Below are 22,368 nucleotides of genomic sequence, written 5' to 3' on the forward strand. Positions count from 1 at the left end.
GGGTGATTGTGGAGCAATTGGTGGAATGAAGATTGGCAGGGGAAACCGAAGTACTCGGAGAAAACCTGCCTTAGCGCCACTTTGTTCACCACAAATCCCACTTGACCAGACCCGGGACCGAACACGGGCCGCCGCGGTGGGAAGCCAGCGACTAACCGCTTGAGCTATGGCACGGCCTAAATAAGAATAATAACCAGGGAAAGAGTTTATTACTGTGCACTCCTCCTTCATTGAGTTTTTTCACCTGATGTTAGGGTAAGCGAGTCCGGAAATTCCGACGTATTCCGTCTTCGTTAAGAATAAAATCGGCAGAGGGATCTGGATGCAATAAAATATGATCAAATTTGTAGACCCTTCGTTCCCCTTCCTCTAAATACAAAAAAAAAAAGGCAACTGACGGTGAAAATAAAGTGCGCGTTTCTATGACGACTAAACCCAGACATTTGCATAAAGAGGAATTACGGCTTACCACACAGCAGCCACATAACATTTACCTGAACATCAGGATGCCGGACTTATGCCACTCTTGTTCAAAGTCCAATTTAAGTAAATGGCTGATGGTGGGCTTACTAACCAGCTAATGGAGGTTTCCTCCACCACGGAAATCCCTGTACATTAACTAGCAACTGGAAACAGCTCTGTGAGTAATTAGTTTTGGGTATAACTTATTGTCTTGCTTTCCGTCTATAGTGTAACAACATTAATTCACATTTAATTAACTAAATGTTCGTTAAATGTTTAAAATGTCATTCAAATTATTAATATATATGTACATTTTGTGTCTATGCTACATGTTTCAGCCGCATAGGCCCATCGTCAAGCAACAGTTTTTTTAAAGGAGTTCATTGCACTGTGCATTTGGTCAAATTGTATTCATTAAGGCACGTATTTGTTGTCATTATTAATATACAAAACAACACTTGATACACACAACTAAGAGAGGGACACACCCAATGGGACACGAACACAACCGCAATATATGAGACAAGAAGAAAATCATCCTACAACATCAGGAATTCAATGACTACAATCTGACGAAGTGCACAGTGCAGTAGACTGCTTTAGAGATGTGTTGCCTGAAGGGGGACCTATGCGGCTGAAACACTGAAGGTATATATACTTTTGTAATTTTAATGACATTTAAAACATTTAACGAACATTTAGTGAATTATATGTGAATCAATGCTGTTAAATTAATATTTTTGCATTATAGACGGAAAGCAATGCTATAAGTTATACCTCAATTCAACAGGAAGCTGAAATATAATACAGGGTTAGCCTAAAAGAAATAGACCGTTTAAATGACTCGTGTTCGTCAAACTTATACGCGCAGCCCAAAAAAGTCGACAACACATGCAAGTTTAGAACTTGAAGTTCCACAAAAGACTGTGTGGAATATCTTGCGGAAACGTTTACGAATGTTCCCTTGCCGGTTGCAATTATGTATGTATGTAAGTATGTATATAATGTACGCATGTATGTATGCATATATGTATGTATGTATATACGTTAGTGTGTGTGTGTGTGTGTGTATACGCATGTAAATATAAACTATGACCAACTATGAAGAGTAATTTTGGCACAGTTCATGCAGTACTGCACTGTTTTCTGATGGCTGGGAAGTAGTTGCGAACACTTCAATCCGTGACCATTGCAGTTGACGACACTAATCAACGATATGAAGCATTTCGCACTTATGCAGCTGATCAGAAATTGCTTTTTCTAGAACTAGCCATTTCACCTCCCTCTTCACAATACCCTGAAGCGGTTCAACGAATTTCCCATCTCCAATAATTTCCTGCGTTTGTTTAATGCGAAGTTGATCAGCCTCACGCAGCGAAGATATTCACGGGCATAGGTGGAGCTTTACCTCCACATTATAAGAAGTGAGTGACCACTTTCAAGATTGGGACGACTTTAAATTCTAGGAAAAATACTTATATGTCCACTAGACTAGAGGCTGTGTGAATCCCAGAGCCGTTGTGGACATGGTGAAAGAAACAATTCAAACCGGGCTTTAATTCAGGCGTTCCGTTTAACATTCCTCCCAGATCCACTTTAACATAATTATTATCCTTCGTCTACTCCTATATATTTCATCCCAATGGGCGTTTCACAGCTAAAATTTCGTAAGCGTTTCGACTTTTCTTCTTTTTGCATTATGTCGAGCCTATCTCTTAATCGATAAAGGATCTCGATCTGCAGTCGATATAACGTGTCGACCCACTTGTGGCGTGAAGACTGACACAGTGCATTAAGCTGTCAGCTGCACACCACTCTAGCCCACTGGACACGCGCGTACACACACACACACACACACACACACACACACCACTGTCGCTTTTAATTGTGGGGTCAGGATATTCACCAAAGCGGAGAAATAAAAGGAAAAATGAGAGAAACGAAGGGAAAATACAGGGAGAAGAAAAGTTTGGCAAGTATGAGAAAAATAATTTCAAGGAAGAGAACATGAAGAATGGAAATGAGGATTCAGTCCACTCTAAGAGAGTGTGGTAAAGAGGCCGGGGCGTAAAGCTGACCTCTCACCTCCAACTAGTACCGAGGTCAAGAAAACCTGGATCTATACATCCACTCCCTCATACGCCTTCATGGCGTAGTGCTTAATTAGTTAAGCACAGGGACAATTTTACTTGACCTGAGATAGTGCGTTATAATAGGCTACGACCGTCTCTTTATCTAATAATTCGCAATCATCATCACCGTCATGCTATCACCTACTGCCTATTCAAAACAGTATGTTCTTAAACAAACGTTTGAGGTTTCCCCATTTACCTCACAAAGGGCAATCTCTCTTCCACAATTCATAATCACCCTCTCACAATCTCCCCTTACTCTTCAAGTTTACAGCTATCTCTTCTGGCGATACTGCTCCGTTCAAGAGTGACTGGGGGGTGAAGTGACAGGCGGCTGCTGGGGTGGAAACATCTGGTCAGTATCGGCAGCCGGGGAAGATTAGGATTAGCTACAGACAGGGGGCCGAGTCGACTTCACTGCTACAGATGTTGCCTCACACATCCGTGATATTGCAGGGGGCGGATTAAAATGCGATTACTCTGCTCTTCCAGCCAAAGGGCGCAACAACCTTGTTCTGCAGCTTTCGCTTACAGCATCGCAATCCGATTTCTTCTTTCTAAACCTGGTGTTCTGGAATAACGCATTTGTTAAGGATGTTGAAAGGAGATTGCTCGTAAGGAGCAGAAAGTCTGGAGCAATGATGCGTCTGTCTGTTTGCATTTACAACCGACGAACTTTAAAGCTTGTAATATGTGATGTTCGAGACAAGTATTCGGACAAGTTGACTTGTAATGGGTCTTGGTAACGCCTTAAGCTTGCGATATTCGACATCATGACACCGAATAGTCTTCGGAGAAAGTTGCTTAGTTAGGCCCATGTTTGAGGCCCTTTCCGAACTAATAACAAAACTCCGTGGCCTGTAGTCCGCAAGTGAACTACACCGACAGAGCGACCACCGCTTGCCGGCGAAGTTAGTGAAGGTTGGTCCAGGCGTTCAAGCAATAATAAGATTTCGCCTCAGACATTTCAGAGGCTGTAATGTTGGTATTACTGATGAGATATTTATGAATTATGCCGTCGAGATGGGTTCAGATAGTACGATATACATACGAATTATCATAAGGGTTGGTTTAGGCATTCAAAAGTCAATCTGCGGGATACACATATAGACACACACAGACAGGAAGGTGATCTCATAAGTCTATTATATTTTTTTTTCAAAATAGGGAAAGTAAGTTTAAAATCTGGGTGTGAATATGTGCAGTGAGCTGATGTGGTTTAGGACAGAATATGTTGAGAAATGTTGCACGGTGGCTCACGCGCAATATACCACTATTGCATCAAGAAATCTCTGCAACATTTGTAGTACATGAGTATCCGGTTCCGGTGCCCGGAAATTAAAAGTGAAACGCGCCGGAAAACAAGTTCTGGAGGAGCTGGTTATCGGGACACCGCGTCCCGATAAGAGGGAGGCTCCCAGGCGTATTGATTTCTGGCTCGCGATCCTCTCTGCAGGGGTTTCTTAAAGTAAGCACTTTGCCTCTCACTAAGTGTTCGGTTATTGAAAGAAGCTGGGTCCGTTAGAAAGAGCCAGCCTGCCAATGGACCACCTATGTCAGCATAATTACAACAATGGTAACTAGGTACTTGACGTTGGAAAAAAGTCTAAAAACCCAAAAATCCTGAGTTCGTAATATTCCTTTGACGAGTGATAGTCAGAGGGCTGTTACCTACACAGGACAACATAAACACAGAAAAACACATACACATACTTCCATTCCTCGAGACGGACTGAAACATAGGCCGCGCCATAGCTCAGGCGGTTAATCGCCGGGTTTCCACTGCGGTGGCTCGAGTTCCAGCCCAGGTCAGGTCATGTATGGTGGACAAAGTGGCTATGGGGCAGGTTTTCTCCGAGTATTTCTGCTTCCCCTGCCAATTCTCATTCTACCGACTGTTTGAAACTCATCCTGGGCTGGTACAATAGGCCAAACAGCGACTGACGTACCAAGTGGACTCAGTGTTAGCCCAACCCAAGGAACTAAAAGAAACAAAAACTAAAATTAACCAGACTGGAACCCATAATCCCAGTGTTGGAGTGGACGAAGAAATTTCGTGACTAAGAGCGCATGACCACTGTGATCACTGTGGCAGGCACATTCTCTCTCTTGTTCAAAGAAACAGAGAGTGTGATGCTGTTTGTGACCATTGTAAATTACGACGTATCGATTGAAATTCCAGCTAGGCATATACGTTCACTGAAATAATTTTAACGAATTTTATAATGACAGCTGTAATTTAAATTGGGGACGCGGAAGCGTAGTTGGTTGAGGCACTATGCTACAAGGCGAAAAGTCGCAGGTTCGAGTCCCGATGAGGTCATTGGATTGGATTGGATTGACCTAATCCTTCCAGCCGCACTATGGCTCTGGGGTCGACTCAGCATCTAACAGAAATGAGTACCAGGAATCTTCTTGGAATGTTCATCGGGTTAAAGGACTGTCAGAGCGTAAGGCTAACAACCTCACCGCTATCTGTGAGCCGATTATCTAGAAAATGTGGGAACATCGACGTCTCACAACCCTATGGGCCTTCACGGCCTGTAACAGAGACAACTTTACCATTTATCTCATTTAAATAGGACTCCAACATGAGCGGTACTAATCACCCTGAGTGATGTAGGAAATCGTGGAGGCAGCAAGTTCCTCCGCAGTGCTGGTGACCACTTACAAAACTATATAGTGCATAACCCAGAAGACAGTCCATTCTTTTCTCTGTCGTTAAAATCTCATATATAATTTTACTACAAATGCTAAATCATGTTTATCTAGATAAATACTAAATCGAAACATTCAGGTCTAGTAAACGTCTAGTAAAATGTGGACCTGTCACTGTGTTGACACAGAGACGTATGGAGGAAGGGAGATAACGTCCACATATTCATAGCCTCAGGACTGGATGTAAATCGAAATTTTCCGGGTCGTCCACCGATCTGTCCAGACACTGCAGGGGCTACTAGTGAGCATTTCGGAACACAGGAACATAAATATTTCATTACAGATCCTTCTGATAAAATAAGTAAAAGGCAAAAGTTGTCCCTGTGTTCAATTAATTAAGCAATATGCCATGAAGACATGGGAAAGATTGAAGGCATAGCTCCACCATCCTTGACCTCGGAAAAATAAGTATCCTTTAAAACACTTGTGAACTGTAGAACGAAACGTTGCCTATCAGCCACTGCAGACATGTTGACTAACATGTCACTCGCAGATCAATCTACTTACTGGCTATGTAATGTAGTTGGGAAATTAGCTGTAAACACACTGAAAACAAAGTTACTGAATTCATTAAGCATCACGCCATTAAGACACATGGGGGAGTGGAGGTACAGCTCCGCCATTCTTTACCTCGACATTAGATAGAGATGAGTGATCAGTTTCACGCCCAGACCGCTTTACCCAAGAGGAAAGAGCCCCGGTATCCATTCGGTAGGAGGCAGAGTGGGCCCTAGACTCGGCCTGTACTCTGTGGAGAAGATAAATTATTTGACTCTGCCGGAAATCGAACCGAGGCCGTCCAGTCCGTAGCCCGTCGCTATATCGGCTGAGCTCTCACATGTACTTGTGTAATTAAACATAGAACAAATTGAAAATATTATCGGATAAGAAATACAGAGCTGAGTGTGGTGATCCTCTTTGAAAAGGTGGACAAAAAGAAGTAAAATTATCCTTGTAATAGGCCGCGGAGGTCCATAGAGTTGTGAGACGTCGTGGTCCCCACATCTTCTAGAAAACTGGCTTACAGATGGCGGTGATGTTGTCAGCCTTACGCGCCGGCCGTCCTTAACCCCCAGGAAGATTCCTGGTACTAATTTCTCTTAGAGGCTGAGTAGACCTCAGCGTCATAGTGCGGCTAGAAGGATTATGTAAATTAAAAAAAAAAGTCCACCTCATCGGGACTCGAACCTTGTAGCATAAAGCCTCAACCTACCACGCTACACATTTCACTTAGATTTAAACTTCTCAGTTTTTCCATGAATTTCAAAGTTATAATACGAGTGTGCGGTGATGTATACATTTTTATATCAGTTAATTTATTAAACGTATAGAGAACGTTAGCGAAGCTGCAAACTTTCTTGTGTCCAGAACGAACTATGAACGAACCTTGGACAAAGGGCATCTCGCAGTTTTCCGCTGTCCTAGACAAATGCCGGGTAGTAAGGCCAAAATATAAAAAAAATCAAAATTCGTTTACTCGTCCATTCTTATCAACTGGCAGAACATTATCACCTTATCTCAGCGACGGAGAGCGGTGTCAAATAACCCGGAAACCATTCAACTGAGACTGACATCTCGCAGGGTAAACTATTCACAAACGTTGCATTTACATCGGTAGGAATTTTGAGTTGGCGGGTTTATGTGAGGGTTGTTTGCTCCCCCTCCCCCGAATGGCGCGTTGTTATTGCATTCCGTTGCGCTTTTAATTAAAACCCTCGCCACATTATACCCCCACCCCATATACTATGACTTACCCCCCGGCTATTGGCTTCTTTTTATACTCACACCCCACCTCCACATTTCGCAGGGTAATCGGCCCTGGGGGACGCAGTGTTCGCATTGGGGCGGGAGAAACGTCACATTGCATTGTTTCACAAAGAGAGGGCCGTGCTGAGAGTGCTGGCCTATAGAACACGGAACTGACAGAATTAGCCTACATTGCAAAGAGATTCATTAATTGTACTGGCAGGCTGATAATGGGCCGGACATGTAACACGCAGGAGTTCATAAGAAATACATCCATTTTCTCGTTCACAACACTCTTCACTTAGGAGACTGAAATGGAAGTGGGAGGATAATATTAAAACAGGCATCAAGAAAGTTGACCTAAGATGCGAAAATGTAAAATGGATTAGAGATGATTGGCGGGATTACAATTATGAAACTCTGAGCTCCGTTCCTGCAGGAAACTTCCTGACTGTCTGAAATGTTGCAACTATTTAACAAAAAACCTCTACTAGCAGTCAGTCAGTTGCTTAGCCACTTAGTTAATTTAATTTGTTACTTAACTGACCAGATTTTGAACTGATTAAATAATTATCCTTTGGTTAGAAATAGGGATACTTCTGTCGGCATAACGATCTGTTATAGGCTGGACGGTCGGGGTTCAATACTCGGCAGGGGAAACATTTCTCTTCTGTACAGCGTCCAGATCGGCTCTGAGGCCCACCCAGCCTCTGAAATTGGTACCGGGAGTTATTAGGAGCCGGGATAGCTCAGTCGGTATAGCAACTAGCTACGGGCTGGGCGATCGAAGGGTCAAAGTTCGAGTCCCGGTAGGGGCAAGAATTTTTTCTTCTGCACGTCGTCCAGACCAGCTCTGGGTCCACCCAATCGGGGTTTCTTCCCCCGGAGGTAAGGCGGCCGGGGTGTGAAGCTAACCACTCACCTGCAGCTAGTGACGAAGTCAAGAAAATATGGATCTGTATACCCAATCCCCCATACGCCTTCATGGCGTAGTGCTAATTAGTTAACCACAGGGACGACTTTTCAAGGGGGTTATTTCTCCGGGGTTAAAGCGGCCAGTGCGTGAAGCTAACCACTCACCTCCATCAAGTGGCGACGGCAACAAAGGTGCAGCTATACCTCCACTCCCCCATATGTCTTCACACTGAGGTGCTTAATTAATTAAGCATAGGGACAACTTTGTTCTCTTTTATTATTCTTTGGTTCGTTGGTTCCTTGGTGAGTAATAATCTACTTATTTTCAATAACTTGGTCCTTAGTAAGTTAACAATTTTCTTTTTTATTAGCAGCCTGGTTGGTTAGTCAAGTTGTAATATAGTTGGTTAAGCAGTCGGTTGAAGGGTTATTGCATTAATTAGCTGGTCAATCATTCTTCACAGTGACATCTTACTGTTACAACACGACCTCTTCGCCGCTTCATGAAGACTCAGAGTTTAGCCTCTTCCCGCCATTTTCTTTTCCTTGGCACTACAGCCCCAGTGGGCCTAGGCCTACCTCCATGAACTTCTCCGTTCACTTCGGTTTTTCTAGACCTTACACATACGGTAGGACTCCTTGGGCGAGTGATCAGCTCGTCGCAAGGCCTCTACCTGTAGACAAACGCAGAAAAACGCACACAAACATCCATGCCCTGAGGGGGATTCGACCCCACGATCCCGGCTTTCCGAGCGAGCGAAGACAGTGCATGCCTTAGACCGCTCGGCTACCGTGACCGGCCTTCCCGCCATTTATCTACTGTTTCATTTTTATTTAACAGCACTGGCTGTATGTCCCTTTCCTACAGGGTTGAATTGTGGGATTTTTAATGGAGAAAGAATTGGAAAGGACAAGTTCTATTCTGGGTGTTTCCCGGAGGGCTCGAGGAGAAACACGAAATACTTCAATGAGGACAGCCAGAGACCCCCGCATCGTGTACCTCCAGGAAAGAAGTTAGAAGCTTTACTGCTCCATCTACCTTGTTCAATGTGATCCGTGTAGGGTATTAGCTGAGGCACTATGTGATAAGACGGAAGGTCGCGGGATCGAATCCCAATGAGGTGGAATTTTTCAGTTTACCTAATCCTTCCAGCTGCATTATGGCCCTGGGGTCGACTCAGCCTCTATCAGAAATGAGTACCAGGAATATTCTTGGGGGTAAAGTGCGGCCGGCGCGTAAAGCTGACAACCTCACCGCCATCTGTGGGCCGATTTTCTAGAAAACGTGGGAGCCTCAACATCTCACAACCCTATGGGCCTCCACGGCCTGTTACAGGGAAACCTTTTTACACCCATTTCCTTTTTCATTTCGAGGCTGTAGCTGTCAATTTTGAACGTAGCTAAGAAAGGCTGTTAATTCAGTTTTCCTCAGCCTGTAATACGTGATATCACACAAACTGTAGTATAATATCCCAAGGCACAATAGATTTCTAGTCGGTCTAGAAAATCTAAATTAAAGGCCGTGTGGGATCCGTTGCGCTGACCACGCGACATCCTCTATCCGCTAAAGCTGGTACTAACTTCGCCGACAAGTGGCGGTCGCTTGGTCGGTATAGTTCGCTTGCGGACTACAGGCCACGGAGTTTGTTTTTGTCTGTACACATACCTAGGCCTATGAATGCACGTGTCCATAGAGGAGGTTAATATCATTCTTCCTTTGTTACGCTTCTCACTTATATAATTCTTTACCCCACACATAACAATTTAAAGCAAAACAATATCTTAGAAAAGGGGAAATAAATGCCAACAATAACAGAAAATATGAAAAGTTGTCTCTGTGCTTAGCTAATTAAGCACTACGCCATGGAGGGGTATGGGGGAGTGGATGTATAGATCCACATTATCTTGACCTCAGCACTAGTTGGAGGCGAGTGGTCAGCTTCATGTCCCTGCCGCTTCACCCCCGGGGGAAAGAACCCCCGGTACCCTTCGGATAGGAGGTCGGGTGGTCACCAGAGTCGGCCTGGACGACATGAACAAAAATAAATTCTTGACCCTACTGGGACTGGAACTCCGAGCCCTCGGTCGTCCAGCCCGTAGCCAGTCGCTTTACCGACCACTGTATCGCGGCTCCTAGAACACAAAATATATTAACACTAATAGCGGATATTCTAAAATGTTGCAGCAATTCCTATGTAAGGAATGCATGTTCATATTAACATGACAAGTAATATATAAAAAGTAATAAGAAAAGAGATATTTGCTGAGGTTGCAACGTTCAGGCAGCAACAATTTACGTAAGCACGGCAGAATTTCGCTAAGAGCGAAGAAAAGCAAAAATTCAAGAATCCTCGGCACACGGTAACAAAGGCGATAGTAACTCGCCTGTGAGAAGTTGGGCGGTGTTGCTGGGAACTTCAAAATGAAACTCTTTTATAGGTCTTTGTAGTGAGATTCCTTCGCAACTATGAAGTTGGCAACGGGTCGGTTGCAATTTCATTACTGCTCCCTCTGATATAAACGGAGACAAATTGATACCCTCACCCTGCCCCTTTGATCCTTCTTCATCCCAAAATCCCTCACATTCACTGCGAAGAGGCAGGAAAGAATAATAGCTTGTTTATCCTGATGGGACATGTTTACTCCGATTAAACCTAGCCACAGACACACGCGTCGCGATAGCACAACTCTCAAGTAGGCAAGATAATTGCGACACTTTTAACTTCCTCTACAAGGCCGTGCCATAGCCCGAGGGGTTGGTCGCAAACTTCCGAACGCGGAGGCTCGGATTCCAGCCCAGTTTAGATCATGTGGGATTTTTTGTGTACAAAATGGCACTGGGGCGTGTTTTCTCCGAATACTTCGGTTTCACCTGCCTCTTCTCATTCCACCGACTGCTCCACACTCATCAGCTATTGTCCGGGGCTGGTACAGTAGGCCAGTTAGTGGCCGACGTACCAAGTGGACTGAGTCTCACCCCACCCCAAGAATAAAAAATCTAAACTTCCTGTGCTGCATTAGTCATGAATCTCGCTGCACTGGTACGAGAAACATCGAATTTCTGCATAACAATACCAGTCCTTAAAACTTAAACATTTATTTGAAAACAACAGTTTGTTTCACGTTGTACTTCTTCATAAATATTTTAATTTGAAATACCAGCATTATATTACTGGAACTCTATATTACTTCGTAATTATGTCAGTCTAAGTAAACACTGACATGAACTATCTTCGCCCGCTTGAACGCTGGGGCCGTGGGTTCGAATCCCACTCGGGGCACGGATGTCTGTGTGCGTTTATTCTTTGTTTGTGTTGTCCTGTGTGTAGGTAGAGGCCCTGTGGCGGGCTGACCCCCCCCCCGTTCAAAGAGTCCTATCGACTGTGTATAGGATTACAAAACTGAAAAACGACCAGGACCCAACAAAGGGATGTAGAGCCATTGATGAATGAATGAATGAAGTCGGCAGTTTTATAAACGCGTTTTGACAATGTTGCTTCATTATCAGATGTTCCGTAGAGATACCCATGCGGATTCTTACTCTTACAAATGCTGTAATCTTCGGTTCATTCTCTCCATGTTGGTATCTTTGGACACAGTAAGGTTATGGAAGTTCTACATAGCGTGTTTACACCTTCCATTATCTGATGGAAAGCCACTAGATCCGGCGCTTGTTGATGTAAACTTGCAGTGTGTGTCAACACTGTTCTACAACAGAGAACTAACCGTTGATTTTTAATCACTCGCGTCGTGAAAGCTGCGCCACGTGAGAGTTGACTGTAGTGGAACATCCATAAAATATCGGCATTTTTTGTTCAGCTGAACAGTTCTCACCTTAATATGAATGCCCTGTTGTATGCAGTCAGCTGCATATACATTGAAGAGCTCTGTCTTCTGGGATATAACACCGTGCAGTCAGTGAAAGTCGAAGACATCGCAGAGGAATATGCCCCATCTTCTGGGCTAAGAAGTAAGCCAATAAAGAAAACAGCACGAAGCAGGCAGTAAGCAATGTATAATATAATTGGTTCCCATTTGTGTTTAGTTAACAATTTCAGACTCAACCTATCACAAGAGAGAGACACTTTTATAATTAGAGATGGCGTAACAATCAGAATTCTTAATTTCCTTCCGGGATTCAAATCAGAAGGCTTCGTCATTCTACGCTTTAGTTCTACCGTTTACAAACTTGGACGTTTGAAGTATCGATTCTACAGTTGGCAGCACTGCGATTGTTGGTCATTGTTCGAGAAATATCGATCAGTCGAGACAAAGAAACAGGGGGAGCCGGAAATGATTAACCGCGCTGGATCTGCTCCTTTAGCCCTCAAGTGGGGCGGAAACAGATGGGAAGAAAGAAGAGTTTCAGATGAAGATGCATGTTTGGAGGGATTTCTGGTTGGCTTATGGTGTCAGAGCGGGGGAAGATTGGATGGAGGTTGCAACAGATCAGACCACACGTTTATAGAGCCGTAGGATATCTATACCTATTCGTTATCTACAGCCGGGTGTTCGCTTCCAAATTTTCACAGCATGCCTCAAAAAAATATTCTCTGGACCTTATATTTAGGTACAAAAGTGGATGATTTTGCAAATAACATATGTAGTTTTATAGACTTATGCTGAATAAGAAAAGTGTAGCCAAAAATCCCCAATTGATTAGACCACTTGAGAGATAACGACGTGGAAGAGAGGATAAAATTAAAACGGATGTTAAGGTACAGAGTTGTGGGAACGTGTTCTAAATTAAACGGACTCAGAATATGATCATATGACTGAGAACACAATTATGAACATTATTTTTCTGTGAAAGAGGTAACATTTCAAAAGAGATAATGCAAATTGATGTTTACAGTTATGACCGCCTCTGTGGTCTAGTGGTCAGAGTTCCTGGCTATAGATCCAGAGGTCCCGGGTTCGATTCCCGGCGCTACCAGATCTTCTGAGAAGCAGTGGGTCTAGAACGGGGTCCACTCAGCCTCTTGAGGATAACTGAGGAGGTTTTCAAGGAAATAACTGCTCCTGTCTACAAAACCGAGATTAACTGCCCTGGGGAATCCGTTACGCTGACCACGCGACACCCTCTATCCGCTAAAGTTGGCGCTAACTTCACCGATAAGCGGCGGTCGCTCGGTCGGTATAGGTCGCTTGCGGACTACAGGCCACGGATTTAGTTGTTTTTTGTTTTTTTTGTGTTTACAATTATTTAAATTTGTTTCTTTATGGCTTATTTAACGACGCTGTAAGTAGCTCAGGCTATGCAGCTGCTAATAATAGAATGCGTAACAAATTGGAAAAGACGTGGAAGGAAACGGTAGTAGCCTAATTCCATTCCGATATTTCCTGGAGGGACTGACGAACCCTATGAAACACATCTGTGACGACAGTTGGTGTAATGGATTTGCAATTTAGTCTAGGACTCCTTGAACAGGGGATCAGCCCGTCGCAAGGCCGCTACCTAACATAAACACACAATAAACGCAAACAGACATTCATGCCTTAAGTGGGATTTGAACCCACGATCCAAATGTTCGAGCGAGCGAAGACATTTTATGCCTCAGATCGCGCGGCCATTGTGATCGGCCAATATATTGTTAGGGACATTGAATTATGAATGAAATGTGTAGGGACAAAGACGAGCAGCGCATACAAAGTAGTCTTATCAGTCGCAAAACCTGGCAGGATGAGTCCACCTAGGAGACTTCGCTTTGACCGGAGAATAATATTAAAAGATACTTCTTTGAGAAATGTTGTGTGGGAATGTGGACTGGTTTTAACTACCTCAGCATTATATACAGTTTCGGGCTCTTGTAAACGCAGTAATAAACTTCCGGGCTCCGTAGAAGATGAGGAATTTCTTGACAAGGAGAGCAGTTATCAAATCCTGAAGTAGGTTTCTGATCTCAGCGGTTAGCAATGGATGAATAATCCTGACTCAAGAACTTCTGTGTAGATCACGTTTATTCCCCGAACTTAACCAGGGTCAGTAGAAGGGTTTGGAACAAGAGTTCATGGCTCTTCACAATCCAAAGAATGAATCAGTGATTGAACTGCGTACAGAGCCGTACTTACGGAATTTCAAGAACTATCTCTACTCTGCAGAAAACGCAGATGTCTCCTGCCATGGCAGACACTCATGCCGCAAGCAAACAGCATCTTATCTGCAAGAACACAGCCCCTGTTGCTATTCTAGCCTTATCGTACCACACTGCAATTGTTTGCACAATGCAAATCTGTACATCCACACCTTCCGAGCAAAAGCGATACAAGCACTGCAAAGTGGTCGTGCTTCAGCACCTCTTGCGGTTTCTCAGTGGTTTCGCTGTGAAACCATCCGTGAATTATGCATACTGTTTCTCAGCTCCTGAGAAGTAGCTACCTCTGTGCTACCTTCAGTTAGATGTGCGCGTGTGATCAAACATTTGGTTGAGTTTAGTTTCACTGGATGTCTGTGGTCTGGTGGTCAGAGTACCTGGATACAGATCCAGAGGTCCGGGTTCGATTCCCAGCGCTACCAGATTTTCTGAGAAGTAGTGGGTCTGAAACGGGGTCCACTCAGCCTCGTGAGGATAACTGAGGAGCTATTTCAAGGAAATAGCGGCTCCGGTCTAGAAAACCGAAAATAAAGGCCGTGGGGATTCGTTGCGCTACCACGCGACACCCTCTATCCGCTAAAGTTGGCAGTAACTTAGTCGACAAGAGGTGGTCGCTCGGTTGTGCAGTTAGCTTGCGGACTAAAACCACGGAGTTTCTGTTTGTATCGAATGTAAAGATTAATGATATGCTCACTGCAAATAATGAATTTGAAAAGACATAGAAGAAAGCGATTGTGATCTGTTTCAAATAACATTCAAGCACTTGGGTGATGGAAATGAAAATAACCACAAATAAATTCAGAGTAACAAAATTCCGCGTCGAGATTCATACCTGAGACCTTCCGAATAAGAAGCAGATGTGATAGAAAAACGGCCGCGGAATTCGGTAACATTTGCTTGTACATAATTCGAGGGATTTTGTTATCAACAGAAATGCATCTAAGACAAATTAGCAACAAATCAGAATTTAATTTCCAAAATTAATTTATGCGTCACAAACTGAAGACGTCGGAAGGCAGATGCTGTCACAGCAGTTTGTAGCTGACTTCCGAAGACAAACCTACTCGCCACTACTGTGACTGGCTAGGACTGGGTCCTTGCAGTTGAAGGGACATTTCTCCATAACATCCAGGACATAAATTCCTGTGAAAATGGCACCAAGTCCTCTGTTCTCAGGAATAACTTTACCATTTACCTTCGTAAAAAATAAAGTTGTTCATGTGCTTAATTAATTACGCACCAATGCCACGAGGAGGTATGGGGAGTGGAGGCACAGCTCCACTAGTATACTACATTGAACTGAGTAGTCGTCCTCATTCCCCGACCCCTCTACCCCTAGGGGAAAAGCACCCAGTATCTATTGCATAGAAGACTGGGTGGTAAATATAGAATTAATGCCAGTGTTTCTCAACTAAAGGGATGTGGCCCATCGGTGAGTCTTGATGGGGAACTGGACAGGATGTGGGGTCTCGAAAATAAGAACTTGCATTAATGATTAACATACCGACAATAATATAAGGTAAGTAGTGTGAAAATCAGCTTCCTGGACGAAGAAAGAGCTGCTATTGACTAGCAATAGGGCCATTCAGATGGGTCGCTCGACCACTTAAATAAACTATATTTTGTACACTTATTTCTACATGTTTTCATACTTCAAAAATATTTTTTAAAAATTTTTAATCCGCTCGGTACTCCCGGTACAGCCGTTTCTATAATGCGAAAAAACGCGTTTTCAGCTGAAATGGAAGTTTGGGTTATCTTCTTTATCTCGATAACTATTGAAGCTAGAAACTCGAATTAAAATCCAACTTGTTCCTCATGATATGGACTACACTTCGTGTGATTACAAGGTTTTACTCAACTCACTTCCTCTAGGTCTCATTAAGCTTGAAACTTACCTATCGATTTGGGGAAAAAGAAAGCTATTTCTGACTTTCAAAAACAAATGGGAGGGGGAAGCATCGGATCTGTGGTTTCTGGCCTTTGTTGTTGCCTACATGGGGCTTCCAAACTTTACTCTGGGCCCCAAACCGACCATTTTTAACGTATTTACAACTTTGATATTCTGCTAATAGCGAAGTTGTGGGCACTTTGAATTTTACCAAAAAAATCAATATGCCAACCCTGCATCCCATGGTATTAGTTCTTTGTATACTCCGATGAAAATCGTCCAGTTTGTTCGAAAGTAGTTCAGCAAGTGTCCATTACCACGATGTCTTCGAAATCATCGGACTTGGGATGTTTTGTAACACCTGACCAAGTTTTCATCCAGATGGACGACCCGGTGTTTTTCTCGTGTGTGGGGTACAGTTTTGCACTTTTTGAATCTGATTTTTAGAATTGTTTCATTTCTTGCAACTTCCTCTTTAGGCACAACATAAACTATCCCTGGGATATTTTCTTTGCAGAATTTGTAAAGTTCTAGCGGGCACATGATTTGATTAAAATGAGTTCTTTGAAGACTGGCTTTCGCTGCTTGCCTCTTCGTGGTGCTGCCAATACCGTCACTGGCATTCTTCCATTCTGCTTCCAGTCCGAGGTCTTCATAGTGATGACATAAATTGGAAAGATTTTTTTTTGTTTTTATATTGGCTTCCAGTGCCATCGCTGAAATAAATAACTTTCCTGACTGAAGGCACATTTTCTTTTATATCGGCGATAAGATATATTGGAACACATAAACTGTGGCTGTATCTTGCTTTATATGACCACTGATTATACACAAGCTTCGACATTTCGTTATACTGTCCCCCTTGTATTAATACACTCGTACAAAACGGTGAAGTGTAGCCTGTTGATTTACCCAGTGGAAACTTTGAATCTCTTCTTGAACGAGAAAAGAATAATTTTCTGCAAAATCTGCAAGAATGAGGCACTGTATTTCGTCCAGGCTTTCCCTCGTTTGTTTTAAATATTGCGACTGAATTTTAGCCATGTAGTGATGTTTTTTTTTTCAGTTCTGTCAGCTTTTCAATTAGAGATTTGCAGAATTCACTGTAAATTTGCATTACAGAAATCATGTGAGCTCTGTCTGTGTTGACCCATTGTTTGTAGACTATTTGATCGAGCATGCTCTCTGATTTGGCTGATAGTATTTCCATCAGAATTTCTTGCCCAGTCCAGTCTGCGCATTCATTACTCATGCACTTATAATTTTCGATGTCACAAAAGATTACACGTAGTAAATCCTTGCAGTCCGAATTCAATTTTGCTCCCTCCAACATCAGCTTAACATTTTGATGATAGTTGCACACACAAACGGTATGAGTCCCCGATGCGCTAGCAATTATACACAACTTCGGTCGAACTGCACAAAATTTGGAGAAACCAATTTTGTGTTCAGGTTGAACATTCCTAAACTGAATGTAAAGTTCCTTCAAATTGCATAGTATCAGAAGTTTCTGCTTATGCTATTTTACACCTCCCACGTTAACACTCACATAATCCCTTTATTTCCAAGGCAATTTCATAAAATTCCGTGAGAGCCTGAAATGTTTCGCCATTAATTGTCTGGCCCCGCCTTTTGCCTAAACTCGGAAGGATCCCTGGCGTCTGCTGAAGTGCTCGAGTACTTCTAACCAAGTGCTCAGAAACTTGAAATTCTTCACCAGAAATTGGCAATAAGCTAATAATTTTAATTCTTTGCTTGAGATTAAACATTTCTCCTTTAATTTGTTAATCAACAAATCATATTTCTCACTTAATGCAAGGGAAGGAATTTGTTCATCTGAATCAAGATCTATCAAGTCGTCTGAAAATGAACTCGCCAATTTCCTGCGAGGGAGCCGCATATTCTTCTACAATTTTTTGATGAAGCAGCGGGCCTTTTCCCAGTATTCATCATCGTAATCTTAGCCATAGGAGAAATAACTAGAGCCGAACATACTGCTTATAATTCCGCCAGATTTTCTTGCATTGGTGCAAACTCGTCCCTTCCAGAACCAATACTGCCCCCTCTTACGGTTTCTTTAAGAACAAAAATCTCCGTGTAACAATTATGACACAATGATTTACCTGGTACTAGAGCTACCGGAAAATTCTTTTCTTTCTTCAGTAGTTCTAATGAAATTTGACATAAACCTTTCTTAATGGTTCGTTTGTGCACTTTTAGCGGGTCACAACAAATATTTCCAAACAAGTAACTCTATTTAACAAAATATTTAATTTTATGATACTTGTATATGGAACTTAAATCGCATTCACCCAATCTTAACTTCAAAACAGTTTGTTTCTCTTCACCCAATTCATTCAAAAGCGTTAACTGTTTGTTGACGGCACCATACGTAGTCTTATGACAATGCCTATAGAACATTCCATTTCAAACAATTTTTTACTTCCGACTTGGAGAATACCAGGCTCGATACGCCTGAACGATCTGCAGTTGCTGAACGTACACTGACTTAGAGTGCGAGACGACATACATACATACATACATACATACAGCTGCCGAGAAAGCAGCTCAACACTGTCATCATGATTACAAAAGTTTGGGTTCAGATGTCAGAACACAGGAGGAGCGAAATAAGAGGCCTGTACTTACTGTTCGGAATGACACAAGCTAAATCTCTCGCCTTTCATACAGAATAAAGAACCACTAAATACCACTGGATGAAGGTAAGCCAATTGTTGAGGTGTTGATTTTTTTGGTAAAATTCAAAGTGCCAACAACTTTGCTATTGGTAGAATATCAAAGCTTTAATTTTAATTCCAAGTTACTCTAGAATAGGAAATTGTTCGATATGAATTTCAAAATTTTCGGAGCTTCCCCACCGGAGATATGAGATGTTAAAAATGGGCGATTTTGGGCCCAGAGCAAAGTTTGGAAGCTCCTGGAAAATTTTGGAAAACAGATACGGTGTTCAAAATTACGTAACTATTTCCCCATATAGAAAAAAACAAAGGGTAGAAACCAAAGATCTGATATTTTCCCCTTCCCATTGGTTTTTGAAGGTCAAAAATAGCATTTTTCCCCAAATCGATAGGTAAGTGTCAAGCTTAATTAGACCTAGAGGAAGCGAGTAGAGTAAAAGCTTGTAATGACATGAATTGTAGTCCATATCATCTGGAACAAATTGGTGTTTTATTCGAGTCTGTAGCTTCAATAGTTATCGAGACATGGACGATAAGGCAAACCTCCATTTCAGCCGAAAATGCGTTCTATCGCATTATAAAACGGCTGTACCGGGAGAACTGAGCGGACTAAATTTTTTCCAAAAATATTTTTGAAGTATGCAAATATGTAGAAATCAGTATACAAAATACATTTTTTTTAAATGGTCGAGCGAACTATCTGGTTGACTTCACACGGAATGACCCTAAAGTGAATCTCAGTTCAAACGACTCATAGCAATCTTCGGGTCTTCTTTCAATCCTGCTTCGCATGCATTTTGAAGTTCAGCGAATGTCACCACGCAACATCTTTCCAAATACGATTATTATAGCAATTTATTTTGAGAGGATTATTTTCTTTATTTTTAAACATTTGTCACTGCACTACTCCATTAGCTTCATTATGTTTATGATGCGTCACTCTTGTTCATGACATATCTCCCTTGCAATGTAATTCAACACTCATATCAGCTGAGGGACGCAGATATGTATGGGATAGTATTCAATGAGATTGATTTTGGCAGGCTTCACGCATTTCACCCATCTTGTTTCTTGCTGTAAAATGGCAGTATGTCTTATCTCAGCTTCACAGGACCTCTCATGAGACCGACAGTATAGACCAGCATCCCAGGAGACTGATGCATTTCATCCCCATCACTCAACCGAGTACTCTGTGGGCAGCTTGAGCCCTATTCCCTGAACGTCTCAATTCAGACATTTTTCTAACTTATTCACGATAATCTACATAATTTAGATATAAATTAATTAAATAAATAACTCATATTTGGAAAAAATTGAGCCAAATGTAACAATAACTACGAAAATAAAAGGTGCCCATTTAAATCCCACCTGATGAAGACTTGTAGGACAATGGAAGTTTAGTTACACACACTAATGGGGGTAAGTTGTCAGCCGCCCTCAAAGGCCATTTTACATTGAGGGGACAGCACTGCATTCCTATTGGTTAGGAAGCTCGGTGGGCCCCAGAGCCGGTCTTGAAACTATGGTGAATATAAGGTCCATTTCTCTTTCCTGGAACTGAATCCAGATTCCTCTGTCGTCGCAGGCTAGTTGCTACACCAACTGAGCTATCCCAGCTCAGGAATAACTAATATATTGATATTTTATATTATTTACATTTTTAGGCCGCCTCTGTGGTCTAATGGTCACAGTTCTTGGCTAAAATTCCAGAGGTCCGGTTTCGATTCCTGGCGTTACCAGATATTCTGAGAAGTAGTGGTTTTGAAACGGAGTCCACTCAGCCTCGTGACGATAACTGAAGCGATATTTCAAAGAAATAGCGGCTCCGGTCTAGAAAGTCGAAATTAACGGCCGTGAGGATTCGATGTGCTGACCACATGACTAACTTCGCCGACAAGTGGCTTTCGCTCGGTCGGTATAGTTCGCTTGCAGACTAAAGCCACGGAGTTCCTTTTCCTTTGTTTGCTACTTTATGAGGCCTCTGACTATTTACATTGTGTATTAAAAACATTTTCTTTAATCTTTCAGAAAGGCCAGTGCTATTATGTAAGGTCAGATGTCTGAGTCAAAGTCGGTCTAATAATTCATGAGCACTTGGGCTATGATAAAGATAAGAGCCCTAGAATTTAAAACATTTTTGTGAAAGAATATAAACTTCAAAAACTTTTGTATGAAAAATTACAAGGGCAGATATTTCTATGAGAGGAAATAATTTATTGAAATACAACAAAATATAATTTCATAGAAATAATGTATTTTAATGAAAATTATTTTGATTAAATTATCGTTAAACCATGCATACGTGTATGTGACTGAGTAGCAAGTAGCACGCACCAGGGAGAAGAGGAATGCATGGAAGGTTTTGGTGGGAAAGCTAGAAGGAAGAAGACGACTAGCAGGAAGACCGAGAAGTAGGTGGGTGGATAATATTGTCACGTGTAAGTGTCTAGACACGGGTTTTGGATTAATAATTGGATTTATTGAAGGTTTATAACCCGTAACTACAAGTAAATATAACAGATTCACGGATCTATAAATCACTGTACTGCAGCACATCTAGCTTTCTGTCTGCACCAGTCGTTACCTGGTAAAGGCCTTTACTGGGTTTCACTAAGTTATGGTTCCCAAACAGCGGAGATACTTCGGCTCTCGTGCTTCCGTCGTTGCCGACTGGTGACCACCTCACAACTAACTCATGAGGACAACTAGTCGCGAACGGTTAAATTTTCCCGATGGTCCAGCTATACAGCCTGGACATTGACCGCACAGGAAACACCGTCTCTCACAGTTCTTCTATTGTATGCGTATCCGGTTCCGCTATTCTGGCTTCCAGCCATTAGCACAGTCTTAAAACGGATCTTAGATAAATAGGTTGGGGTTGGATACGTAAGATATGCATGATCTGCTTTGCAAAGTCTGTAGTGACAGAAGACTTGCATATAGTGCAAAAGAAGATATTCCATTGACGTGCTGTATGTGCGAAATGAACACTTGACGAAAGGCCAGGCATATTCATAAGAGACAAAAACACCTTCTCGTCAGAGAGGATGTTACATAAGGACTATTACCGCAAGGGCTCAGTTGCAAAATATCTCTGGTCGTGAGTCTGAAGAGGTTGGTGCCAAGACGAATTGATTGGCTGTAAACCGCTACTCACAAAGTAATTTCGAATTTAACTTCGACTTTTGATGGGTCAGTATGGATTGAATTCGTTTGGTTCAGGATTATTTTTTTTTGTTTAAATTCACTTAGTGGGGGCTGGAGTCCAACTGAGTCCACTCGGCACGGCGGCCACTGATCGGCCTATTGTAGCCTGCGCCGGGTGATTATGATGATGAAGAATTTGGTGGAATGAAGATTGGAAGGGGAAACCGAAGTATTCGGAGAAAACCTGCCCAGCGCCACTTTGTCCACCACAAATCCCACTTGACCAGACCCGGGATCGAACCCGGGCCGCCGCGGTGGGAAGCCAGAGACTAATCGCTTGAGCTATGGCACGGCCTTTGGCTCAGGATAGGGACCTGTCTCTTGAGTAGCTGAGAGACTGACGGCTTCTCAAGGACTCAGCTCCCTGGAATTAGTTATCTGTGTCGTTAAGGATATGTATATTAGTGTGCGAGGAACTGCACAAATATGTAAAATCCATATTTTTCCTGGGAACAGTGACACAGCTGCATCAAAAAGGAAGGATGCAGCTTCACGATTAGTTT

General features: G+C 42.6%; 2 protein-coding genes across 4 annotated transcripts in view; one reads left to right on the forward strand and one right to left on the reverse strand.

Annotated features, from left to right (window-relative positions):
* The window catches only part of LOC111866896, a 142,313-nt gene that overhangs the window by 61,445 nt on the left and 58,500 nt on the right, over positions 1 to 22,368 (reverse strand). The window lies entirely within an intron of this gene.
* LOC111866894 (glutamate decarboxylase) overlaps positions 1 to 22,368 on the forward strand; it is a 93,699-nt gene that overhangs the window by 20,831 nt on the left and 50,500 nt on the right. The gene's annotated exons all lie outside the window — the stretch shown is intronic.

Source organism: Cryptotermes secundus, unplaced genomic scaffold (genome assembly GCF_002891405.2).
Source record: "Cryptotermes secundus unplaced genomic scaffold, Csec_1.0 scaffold810, whole genome shotgun sequence".
In the NCBI taxonomy this organism is placed as follows: Eukaryota; Metazoa; Arthropoda; class Insecta; order Blattodea; family Kalotermitidae; genus Cryptotermes; species Cryptotermes secundus.